This window comes from Medicago sativa, chromosome 7, assembly GCF_051527215.1.
Source record: "Medicago sativa cultivar Bolivia chromosome 7, Bolivia_mono, whole genome shotgun sequence".
Lineage (NCBI taxonomy): Eukaryota > Viridiplantae > Streptophyta > Magnoliopsida > Fabales > Fabaceae > Medicago > Medicago sativa.
In genome coordinates, this window is record NC_140755.1 from 102,957,453 (window position 1) to 102,968,991 (window position 11,539).

Here is an 11,539-nt window from a genome sequence, read left to right on the forward strand (position 1 = left end):
CTCTGGAAGAGTTTCGGTGGCCTCCACCACCTTAATTTTTTCTCATCACTAACTACTCATTCTACGGATATTTTTTTGCACACGTAAAGACGGACACATACACGACACACCCATATGTTTATATGTCTTTTTAAATATTTTATCTTTCTTTCTCTAATATTCTTTGTATTTCTTCTCTCCTCTCTTTCTCTCCCTTCTTTTTCTTCATTCCTTCTTTTCTCTCACCGGCGACAGTCATAGCTTCGGCCACTGTCGCCCTCTCTTCCATCTCATCCCCTCTCTCCATTCTTTCTTCCAGACTCACTTATTTCTCTCTTCTCCGATTCATGCGGCAACCGACTTCTTTCTTGTCGGTGTCCCCACTTTTTCAGTAGCTATGCTATACAGAAAATAAGTGGTGATTATTATGCGTATTTTCCGCAACAAGCCTCAATAGTTATCGTGCTCTTGAACTTCAGGGATAAGCTGACCTTTTGCTGTAAATAGTCTGAAACAACTTGTTGAGACTAAAACAATTTGAAATTATGAAAAGGAAATGTTATGTTTTCGTCCCTAAAAAATTAGTAAATTTTGGTTTTAGTCCTTATATAAATAAATTGCATGCTTTCATCCCTAAAGTTAAGTCAACATAACTTTTGACTAACAAAAGTCCATGTGATGGGCTTTGTGAGGATCCATGGGTTAAACGAAGAAGAAAACTTACTGGGTTTGGTGAAAGGTATCAAAGAAGAAGAAAAGAACTATTTTTCTTTTTTATTTATTTTTTAACTCACAATAAGGGTTTTTTTTATTAATAATTAATAAAAAAAGTAAAACATTCACCAATTTTTTAGGGACGAAAAATTTATTTAACCTTTAAAATTATAATGAGGAGTAACAACAATTAAAGCAAATAATTGTTTTTAACATAAAATCTTATATTAGAAAGAGAAAATAAACCAATGAATTATCTCTCGTGTTTTACGTCTTGATCCTGACGGATAAGTCTACGTCGTATCTGGAAGCCCCAAACCTTCAACCTCATTGTCTTCATCCCACTCAACCTTATCATAATCCTCACTTGTAATTACTCAACCTTATCATAATCCTCACTTGTAATTAAGATTATCCATTGCTTCTTCATATTCACATGATCACTGAGGTACTTTCTCTGCTTTGAAACTTTTGTAGGCTAAAAAATCTTCTTTAGATTTACCCTTTGTTTGGCAGAGGTGAAAAACAAGAGAGAGAAATTGAAGAGAGAGAGATAGGAGAGAAGTCCAACATTTCTCTTGTTTGGTTACAGTGAGAAAGAGGGAAGAGAGAGTTTAAACCTGTGGGTCCCACTGATTTTTTAGTCTCCCCGCATATGCGAAGAAATAGGGAAGAGAGTTGCAATTTTAATTGTTTTCCAATCCTATCCTCCATTGCTTCAGAAAAGACAAAAACTTGAATACTTCTTAATAAAATAAAAAAGTGAATGTTGCTGCTCCCGCGTTAAGCATAGTAAACTATAGACCTACTACTGTTTTCTTCTTCATTGTTGATATGTGAAAATATATTTGTTTTTGCTTTTTTTTTCTACAAGAGAGGACCAAAGCTCAAAAGTTATTGCTTTTTTAATTAAGTTAAAATTGAAAAATAAATGAACTATATTTGAGAAAAAATATGAAATTACTTTCTTCGACATATTGATTTTAAGTTAATAAGTATTTAACTAATAACTTAAATTAATTTGATAAAAAAACAAATAATTTATATTAATCAAATTAATTAGTTTTCTTTTTATTTGGTATAAGGGTATTTTTGTCCTTTGAACAAAATTACATTACTCTCTCTCTTTTCTATTTCTCTTATCATTCTCTTCTTCCAAACCATACATCAAATCTACTCTATTTCTCACCTTTTTCTCTCTTCTCACTCTCTCTTACCTATTTCTCTCTTCACAACTTTTCTTATTCACCAAACACATAGTGACAATTTTTTCTTGCTCGACATCTATGATTGCTATAGTTGTAGCGAAAAAAGGTCTTTCCAAGTTTTTTTTTTTTGAAAGGAAAAGGTCTTTCCAAGTTGGTCACCAAGAAATTTAAAAGTAGCTTTTAAGGTGGCATTTAACATGGGTAACCTTAAAACTTTCCCTTCATGGGAAAGTTGTATTTTGACCATAGATATAATAATATAAATATTCAATGGTTCAAATCTTTTACTTGTAACCCTTACTTTACTTTTTGGTTCTACAAAATTTTCAAAAATTCGGACCCCATCTTATCTTAGTTTAATGTAAAGAAATGTGCTCTCCACCCAGCAACTTTTACTCGCACCCTGCACTGCTTCCAAATATACCCTTGTGTTAGTTAAGTCACGCAGCGTGACTTAACTAACGCGTGTTGTAGCAATGCGTGACTTAAGTCACGCACGTTGTAAGCAATGCGTGACTTAAGTCACGCACGTTGGCCGGTGGTCAGAACTGAAGAACAAACGTTTTTTTGGTCTGTGGTCAATGTTTCAACATTCAATCCACACGTTTTCTACCAAATTTTACACGTTTTTTGACCACATTAATGGTATTTACCACATATACTACCATTTCTACCTATAAATACATCTACATATTTCCCTAATTCCTCACACCATCTCACTTTCTCCCCCTCATCACTCTCTCCCTCTATTTCTCTTCTTTCTTCTTTTTCTTTTCAATATTCTCTTTGGGGTAAAAGGTGATCAATTTTCGTCGGGCTAAAATAGTGAGTAGCCGACTTAGGGAAATGATCGACCCTTGGGATAATTTTAAACCTGTTTTTTTAACCGCAGAAACTTTTTACCGTGGGTAAAAAGAACTTCGTGTGGTAAAAAAAAACAGCTTTAAATTTAGCCCAAGGGTTGATGATGTATTTTCCCCAAGAAGGCTGCTCACTATTTTACCCCACGAAGATTGTTCACTTTTTACCCCAAGAAGGATAAAATAAGTAGATTTAGTGAATAAGTAGATTACTTTTTATCATATGAATTATTGTAAGGTAATTTATGAATTATTAATAAAATGAGAGATTATTTATGCCTCAATTTTGTTCCTTTGTTTTATATTTGTTGTATTTACCTTTATTTATATTTGTATTGTATTTACCTTTATTTATATTTGTATTAATATAAAGAATAATATTGAATCAATAATTTAGAATAAAATTAAGAAAATAATTTAGATTAATGTAAACAAAATAATTTCAAAATAAAGTTAATAAAATAATTTTGAATAAAGTTAATAAAGTTAAGAAAATAACATAATTTGAATAAAGTTAAAATAAACAAAATAATTTCGAATAAGTTAATAAAAATAATTTGAAAAAGTATCCTTGCGCCACTTAACTTGCGCATAAACTTACACTTGTGCAAGTTAACTAGCGCATGGGCCAACAATTTATATAGTTATGGGCCTATTTGATTGGAAGCAAACTTTATGAAGCCCAAATGAAAACAGTATATTAACACCCCCTTACAAGTTTCGTAATTGAAGTGTTTGGTAAAATTAGCGGTTCAACTAACTAATAAACGTAAAAGGACATAATAAAATCGACAACAATTGATATTTAAAATACATTGTTTTACAAAATATTTAGAAACATAAAATTTAGTAATTTAATATATATTTTATATATTATTATTATTAAATTAATTATTTTCCACTAAAGTTTTATTTTAAACTTTTATTCATTTAAGTTTTATAACGTAACAAAAAAAAATATGTTTCTTTCTATCCATTTTAAACTATAAAACCTACGAACAAAATTATAAACTATAAACTTTTTTTTTTTTTGAACGGCAAAAATATTATTAACCGACAAGCCCGTGCGAGAAGCACTAACAAGCTCGGGTGGAGAAAAAAAAATACAATTAAGGGGAAATCGGTTGTCAATCAATCACCAGGCTCGAACAAAAACCCCTTTAAAAACCACCCAATAGAAAAGAAACAAAACAAAGAGTAATGACGCAAAAATATACAATTGACGAACCACGTGCATACCCCTGCGTCAACACCCAAAAGCAACCCCCAGACAGCTGCAACCAACCACAACAGAAACCTCCTAGCGCTGGCAGCAATAGCACAACAGAAGCACCCAAAAAACACACCACAAACAGAGAAAACAAACACCCAGGATGCAGCAAACCTCAAAATCGAACTGCCTGCTACAAACAGCACACAAACAGACGCTGAAACAGAAGCAAACAGCACTACAAAAGCCTCCCAAACCCAACGTACCAGCAACCAAAAACACCCTGCAGCCCCTCCTGGACCGAACAGCACACAGACAGACCCAACAGCCACACTGACACAGGCCAGCAACCCAAAACCAGCACCCACCGCGCTCGACCACCAACAACTATCTAGCAAGACACGCCAAAGGATTCCAACACCATTCATAAAAGAGGCACACATGACTTTTCGAACGAGATAAATACCAACGCCACGACAACACTTTGACCTCCTCCACCAACTCCAAAACATCCGACACCTTATCATTAAAGATTCTATCGTTCCGAGCACACCAAATCACCCAAATTGTAGCGTGCCAAATAAGCCTAAGACCTCGGATAATTTTCTTATTTGACGATCTAGCATTCCAACACTCCCAATGGATAAATAAATTTGGAGGAGTAATGAACATATTTCCTACCCAATAGAGAAGATGTAACCAAATCCCTCTTGCCACTTTACAAAACAAAAATAAGTGCTCCGTCCTCTCATTCTCCAAATCACACATAACGCACCTCACATTGACATCCGGGGGGAGGGCATTCCTTCTTCTAAGGTTAACCCGAGTCGGGATACGATTTAACAACATCTTCCACGAAAGCGCCACAACCTTAGAAGAAGCCGGACTCTTCCACAATTGATGAAAAACTCTTTTCTCCTCCACTCCCCAAATATCTTCCAAGATGAACAAAGCTTCTAATTTCTTATACATAGACTTCACCGTAAACACACCCTCCTCATCTCTCTTCCAACCCCAACCATCGTGACATTGACTCCACACATGCCCCTCCAAGTCTTCCATTAAATTAATTAGAAGTTGTTCCTCCCACACAAAAAACCGGCGACGCCACGAAAACCTCCACTCCCTCACCTGTCCTTCCAACCTCCAAATATCCGCCACCGTAGCATCTTTTTGATTTGACATCATAAAGAGCCTCGGATATTTATCCCGCAACGACAAATTTCCCCTCCACCTATCACTCCAAAACAAAGTGTTTTCCCCATTACTCACCCTTCTCTCAACCTCCTCATTAAACCACCCTAAACCATCACCATCACCTTCTAGATTCATAATATCCTTCCACCACCTTGAAAAATATCGAAGCCCTAACCTCACCACCTCCCTCGACCACCTCCCCTATATTGTTGCCATATTTCTCCATGAGAACCTCCTTCCAAAGCATATTATCACCCACCAACAACCGCCACCTCCACTTTGCAAGCAAACTAATATTAACAATCCTAATATCCCTCACCCCTAGACCTCCCTTCTCCTTTGGTTGACACACCGACCTCCACTTAACCCAAGCTATCTTCCGACCCCCCGAAACTCCTCCCCAAAGAAACTCCCTTTGAATTTTCACCAATCTCTTCCAAACCTTTCCGGACATTTTTAAAAAAGAAAGATAGAAGATAGGAATAGAATTAATAACCGAATTTAAGAGAACAACTCTACCTCCAAAACTAATAAATTTATTACTCCAAGAGTTCAACCGGGTAGTAACATGCTCCAAAAGAGGCTCCCAAGTTGAAAAGCACCTCGGATTAGCTCCCACCGGAAGGCCCAAATACTTGAACGGGAGGAACCCTTGATTACAATTCAAAAAATTACAAGCCATATCCATAAAATCCGGAGGTACATTTATACCAATTAAGCAACTCTTGAAGAAATTCACTTTAAGCCCGGAAGCCATTTCAAAACCCCTAAGAATAGCCTTGAGCACCCACAAATTATTCACCGTTGCCTTTCCAACACAAATAGTATCATCCGCATATTGAAGATGAGACAAAATCAAACCCTCCGTGTTGAACCGCACCCCCTCAAACATATTAAGTCTCACCACATTTGTCATCAAACCGCTAAAACCTTCCGCCACTAACAAAAAGAGAAAGGGTGCTAACGGATCTCCTTGTTTTAGCCCTCTATGGATATCAATTTCCTCCGTTGGACTTCCATTGACAAGCACCGACATACCCCCACCACACACACACACCTTCATCCAAGCGATCCACTTCGGAGCCAAACCCACTCTCTCCATCATGTACACCAAAAATCTCCAATCCACCGAATCGTAAGTCTTTTCAAAGTCCACCTTAAGGATCAACACTTCTTGATGCGACTTTATAGCCCAATCCACCACTTCATTAATAACCAAAACACCATCCACTAAATTTCTACCTTTCACAAAAGCCGATTGTGATGTCGATATAATTGAATTCATGACACCGGCCAATCTTTTAGCCAACACTTTAGACACAAGCTTATATAAACTATAAACTTAATAAAAAGAATGCTAAAGTTGATTAAAAAAATAATGTTAAATTTAACTAACAAAGAAAAATAGACGTAATTGTTTTAACAGTATTGTAACAATTGACAATAATGCAACAATAAAAGTAACGTAATATTGTAGTATAATTTTTTCTTAATAATTAAAAGGTTCATACTCCAAATCAACACATGCAGAATGAATTTGACTTTATACTCCTATTATTGTACCTATACCGCAAAACACATAAACTAAACAAAACATCCTTCATTCTAAGAAATTAAAATTTTTATGTACTCCAAATACATACATAATTATCGAAATTCAAAAAAACAAAAGATCCAATATAAATATTCATACTCCAAATCAACACAGGCAGAATGAGTTTGAGTTTTCACAAGTGGAACAAGCAGCAAAATGACATAAAGGGGGGTGTAATACCAACTTCAGTTTAATATTGCATTATAAGTTGTTTGTCCCTTCCAACAAACCAAAAATAACCTGATCAACGGCCACATGTGGGTCAAAACACAACTTTCCCATGGTGGGAAAGCTTTAAGCTTACCCATGTTGGTGGCATTTAGGGTGGGAAGGAGAAAGAGTTTCCCACTATGGGAAAGTTTTTTTTTACCATCAGATTAAAGAGAAACACAAATTTTATGATGGTCAATCTACACTATATTATACAGCAACATTCTCTCTCCTCTCTTCCACCACCACCAAACTGTATTTTTCCTGATACAACTCAATCTTCCCTCCTTTGTCAATCTTCTTATTGTAAAGACACAAAAATTCCAAACCCCCTCCAATTCTTTTGTTCAATTTGTTTTTGGCATAAGAACCCAACAACATATCTACTCCAGTCACATGAGCCACTTCAGATCTAGATTTGTCCATGCCATGTTCACAATGATTCAAAAGTCAAAATCTTTGAACAAAACTCTAAATTAACCTTAAACAAAATGGAGATTCGATTGGTAGTTTAGCAATACTCCTTAAATTCAATTACCTTCAACATTTTTTTTATGGAAGCTTCAACTTTTTTCTCAGATAATTTCCCAAGTGTTAAAATGAAAGTGAGGGTGAAGTCAACGGCGTTTGCTGCTGGAACCTTTGCAACCAGCGAGAATCCCACAAATATTTTCATCACATAAGCCAATAATATTATCTTTGATCTTGATTTGAAGATTTGGAAAATGATAAATAACATCTCAGTTGAAGTAGAAAATAAAATTAAAGGACAAAAAATGTTAAAATATTGGTTTTAAATGGTTTCAATTATTGGTGGTGTTTTTGTGAAGGAGGTCATGGAGATTGATGATGGTTGCGGGGTGGGGAGCCAGAGGGAGATGGGCCGTAGAGTTAGGTGGGAGGAAGAGAAGAAAAGTTCGGAATGACAAACCATTAAAATCAGGTATGGAAGAACATTCTAAGATTTAATAGAAGGGCACAATCTAACCGTTGATCTTGTGTTTCCCATGGTGGGAAAATCTTTCTCCTTCCCACCCTAAATGCCACCATGTTGCACCCATGTTAAGGCACCGTTTACCGTGCACAACATCAATGGGTCTCCTACCGTGCGTGATGTATTGTAACCTTTTTTTTTGTTTCGGCGTTACTGTTTTAACTTGCAATTGTACGATTACTAGGATTACATGCTTAGTCTAGTGGGTAAAGTATTATTACAATACTTTGTATTGCTTTTTTCAGTAGTGTGTTTCATGGATAAGTGAAATCGAAAGTTAAACAATAAACTGATTTTTTTTTAATGTAATGTAAATTATAAACAACCGGTGGCCAGATAAATGAGTTAAAACGTGGACCAATTACATAGAGAGTGATCAAGAGAGAGTGATTGAGCGACTGATGCTAGCAGTCCTCATTACAATTATATTCACATATTGAGTACAAAGGTCAATTTAGGTAGTTCATGTTTAGTATCTATCCTCTTTTTCTGGTTTGTTGAAGATGTTAATTGTTTTCAATTACTTGTATTAATATATGAACTTCGGATAAAAATAAATTAGTTTTTAGTTTAATATATACTGCCATATAGATTACCATTTAAACATTGTTTTTTTAAATTTATGGATTAAGATATATTATATTAAGATATATTATATGAGTTTGTCTAATATGTACAATATTGCACATGTTTTTTTGGGTTACAACAATTATTGAAAAACAACAATTATTTATTCAAAAGTTATATATTTATTACAAAATATACAAGTTTTAATGCAAAATTTTTATTTTAAACTTCTTAACATATGTAAATTTGCATATGATAGAAAAAGAAAATAAATAACAAAAGATTCTAAAAGATTGTTAGTCTTTATAAGATTATAAAAGAACGGAAGTTAGTCTTTAGAAGATTTTAAAAAAACGGAAATTATTCTTTAAAAGATTCTCAAATAATGGAAGTTATTCTTTAGAAGAGTCTAAAAGAATGGAAGTTAGTATTCTGAATATTCTCAAAGAAATAAAGTTAGTCTTTAAAAGATTATAAAATAACAAAAGTTGGTATTCTCAAATAATGGAAGTTATTCTTTAGAAGAGTCTAAAAGAATGGAAGTTAGTATTCTGGATATTCTCAAAGAACGAAAGTTAGTCTTTAAAAGATTATAAAATAACAAAAGTTGGTTTTTAGAAGATTCTCGAAGAACGGAGGTTAATTTTTTAGAAGATTCTTAAAGAACGGAAGTTAGTATTTGGGATATTCTCAAAGAATGGAAGTTACATCATAGATAAGAACCTTAGTTATTGAGAATATTCTCATAGAACAGAAGTTAATTTTAGTAAGATTATCATATATAAGAATCTTAGTTCTTATGAGGGAGTTAATCTTAGTAAGATTATCATAGAAAAATGAAAAGCTGAAAAGTTAGCGCTCAAATGAAAAATCATAATCATTATTCGTCAACCGAAACTTACCCAGATGAAGGCATTTTTGAAAAGAAAAAGTCAGCCCAAAAGAGCTGAAAGGGAGTGTTTTCTTTATATATAGTATAAATTTAAAATGTTAAATATGTTTTTGGTCCCTATAAATATATCAATTTTTTATTTTAGTCCCTCAAATTATAATTTTTTTTAACAAAACATGAATCTATTATGAATTTTTATATTTTTAGCGGTTAAAAAATTCATACTTAATTCATGTTTTGGTTAAAAATTATATTTTTTTTAGAGGTATGTTTACAATATTCTACACATTTACGTTAAAAATTTCAAATGCTAAACATGAATTGACTTAAAAATATGGAACAAAAGTGGTGATTGGAAATTTTACAGGGTCCAAAAATAAAAGAAAAATTAGAGAGACTAAAATAAAAAATTAGTGTATTTATAGGAACCAAAATCATATTTAACTCTATTTAAAAATACACTGCTAATATTATTTTTATTTATAAATATATAGTTATTATCATTAAAACTTAAAAAAATTATTAATCAAACAGTTGGCATTTAGCTCTATTTATATAATAGTTATTATCATTACTAATATTTTTGTTGGTCAAAAAAAATCATTACTAATATTATTTGTAACAAAAAAAAAATCAGAATTAATCAAACGGTTGGCATCTTTTTAAGTCTAATCCCATGGCTAACATTCTCCCTACCATCTTCATCTCTAACCTCTTCCACATCCACCATTGTTGTGGCACAACAAAAACACAATAACCCACACACATCACAAGTTTCAATTTTTCGTTAAACAAGTTTCAATTCATCGCTTTTTGTTCTTATTCTTCCCTTCTCATAGATGTTTCCAACTTCAAAGTTTATGGGTTTGACAAATTCGTGATTTAAATAAACTGGGACATGTAACACTTGAGAATTTCTTGCTTTAGGGATTTCTGAGTTTGATAATGTCTATAAAGTTTGCTTTGAATCCGGGTATGAGGATTTGTGGGATGAAGATGCGTATTGAGCTTGTGGCAGATTCCTTTTTCTGGATTTTGGGATGAATTTCACAATTGATATTTGGTTTGTGGATGAATTTATTGATTTTGATGAATTTCAATGTGGATATTTCACGGTGGATTTCTAGGGACTGTAACAATATTTTCACGGTGGAAGATGAACCTACTTGAATTTCCCTTTGAAGCTATTTGAATTTCCCTTTGAATTTATTAGTTTTTCTGGGCTTGTGGGAACTCCACCACCCATCATTGATTGCAATAAAATTGAACTTCTATCACCAAAATTAATCAGCAACAGTGGCAACTGAGGTTCTTAACACCAATTCCAGTTGCGTTTCCAGAAACAATGAATTTTAACCTTGTCCTCCATTTTTCAACAATATTTTCGTTCAATGACTAAATCACCCTTTGTCAATGATACCAAAAATTCTATTATGTTTTTCAACAATATAAATTTAATCAAGTGACCTCTGCTGTAAATCACTGCCATTGAATTAAATAAAATATATCCAATGGTCTATATTCATTTTACAAAAAACAAAAAAAACAAAATAAGGTCTCCTACGGTAAGAGACCCATTCATGTCTCCCCCCATGTTAAATGCCACCAACTTTTAATCCTTGAGAACAATTAACCGGGATCATTTTGTTTTGTTTGATGAAGGAAATCTAGAGAGAAGTGATAAAAGTTAAAGAAAGATTAAATGAATAGAAAATGAGAAGATTATTTGGTAGTATGATATGAGAAAAAAAATAAAAGCTGAAGATTATTTGGTAGTATGATATGAGAAAAAAATAAAAGTTGAAGATAAGAGAAAAAATTTATTTGTCAAAAAAGAAGAAGAGAAGAATGTATTTTTAAAATGACATAAACATTCTAAAGAAAAAATTACACATCATAAGAAAAAATAATATTTCATTACAATCAACCAAAAATTATAAAATATTTCATTAAAAAATGTAAAAAGAAAATATATCACATAACACTCAAAGTTTTATCAATTTTTTTTAAATAAAAAGAAATGAGTTACTTTGTAAGAGCAAGGACTTAGGAAAATAATAAAGGTCATGCTAATTAGCGTCTCAAATACAAGTTAAGAAAGTAAAAAATAAAAA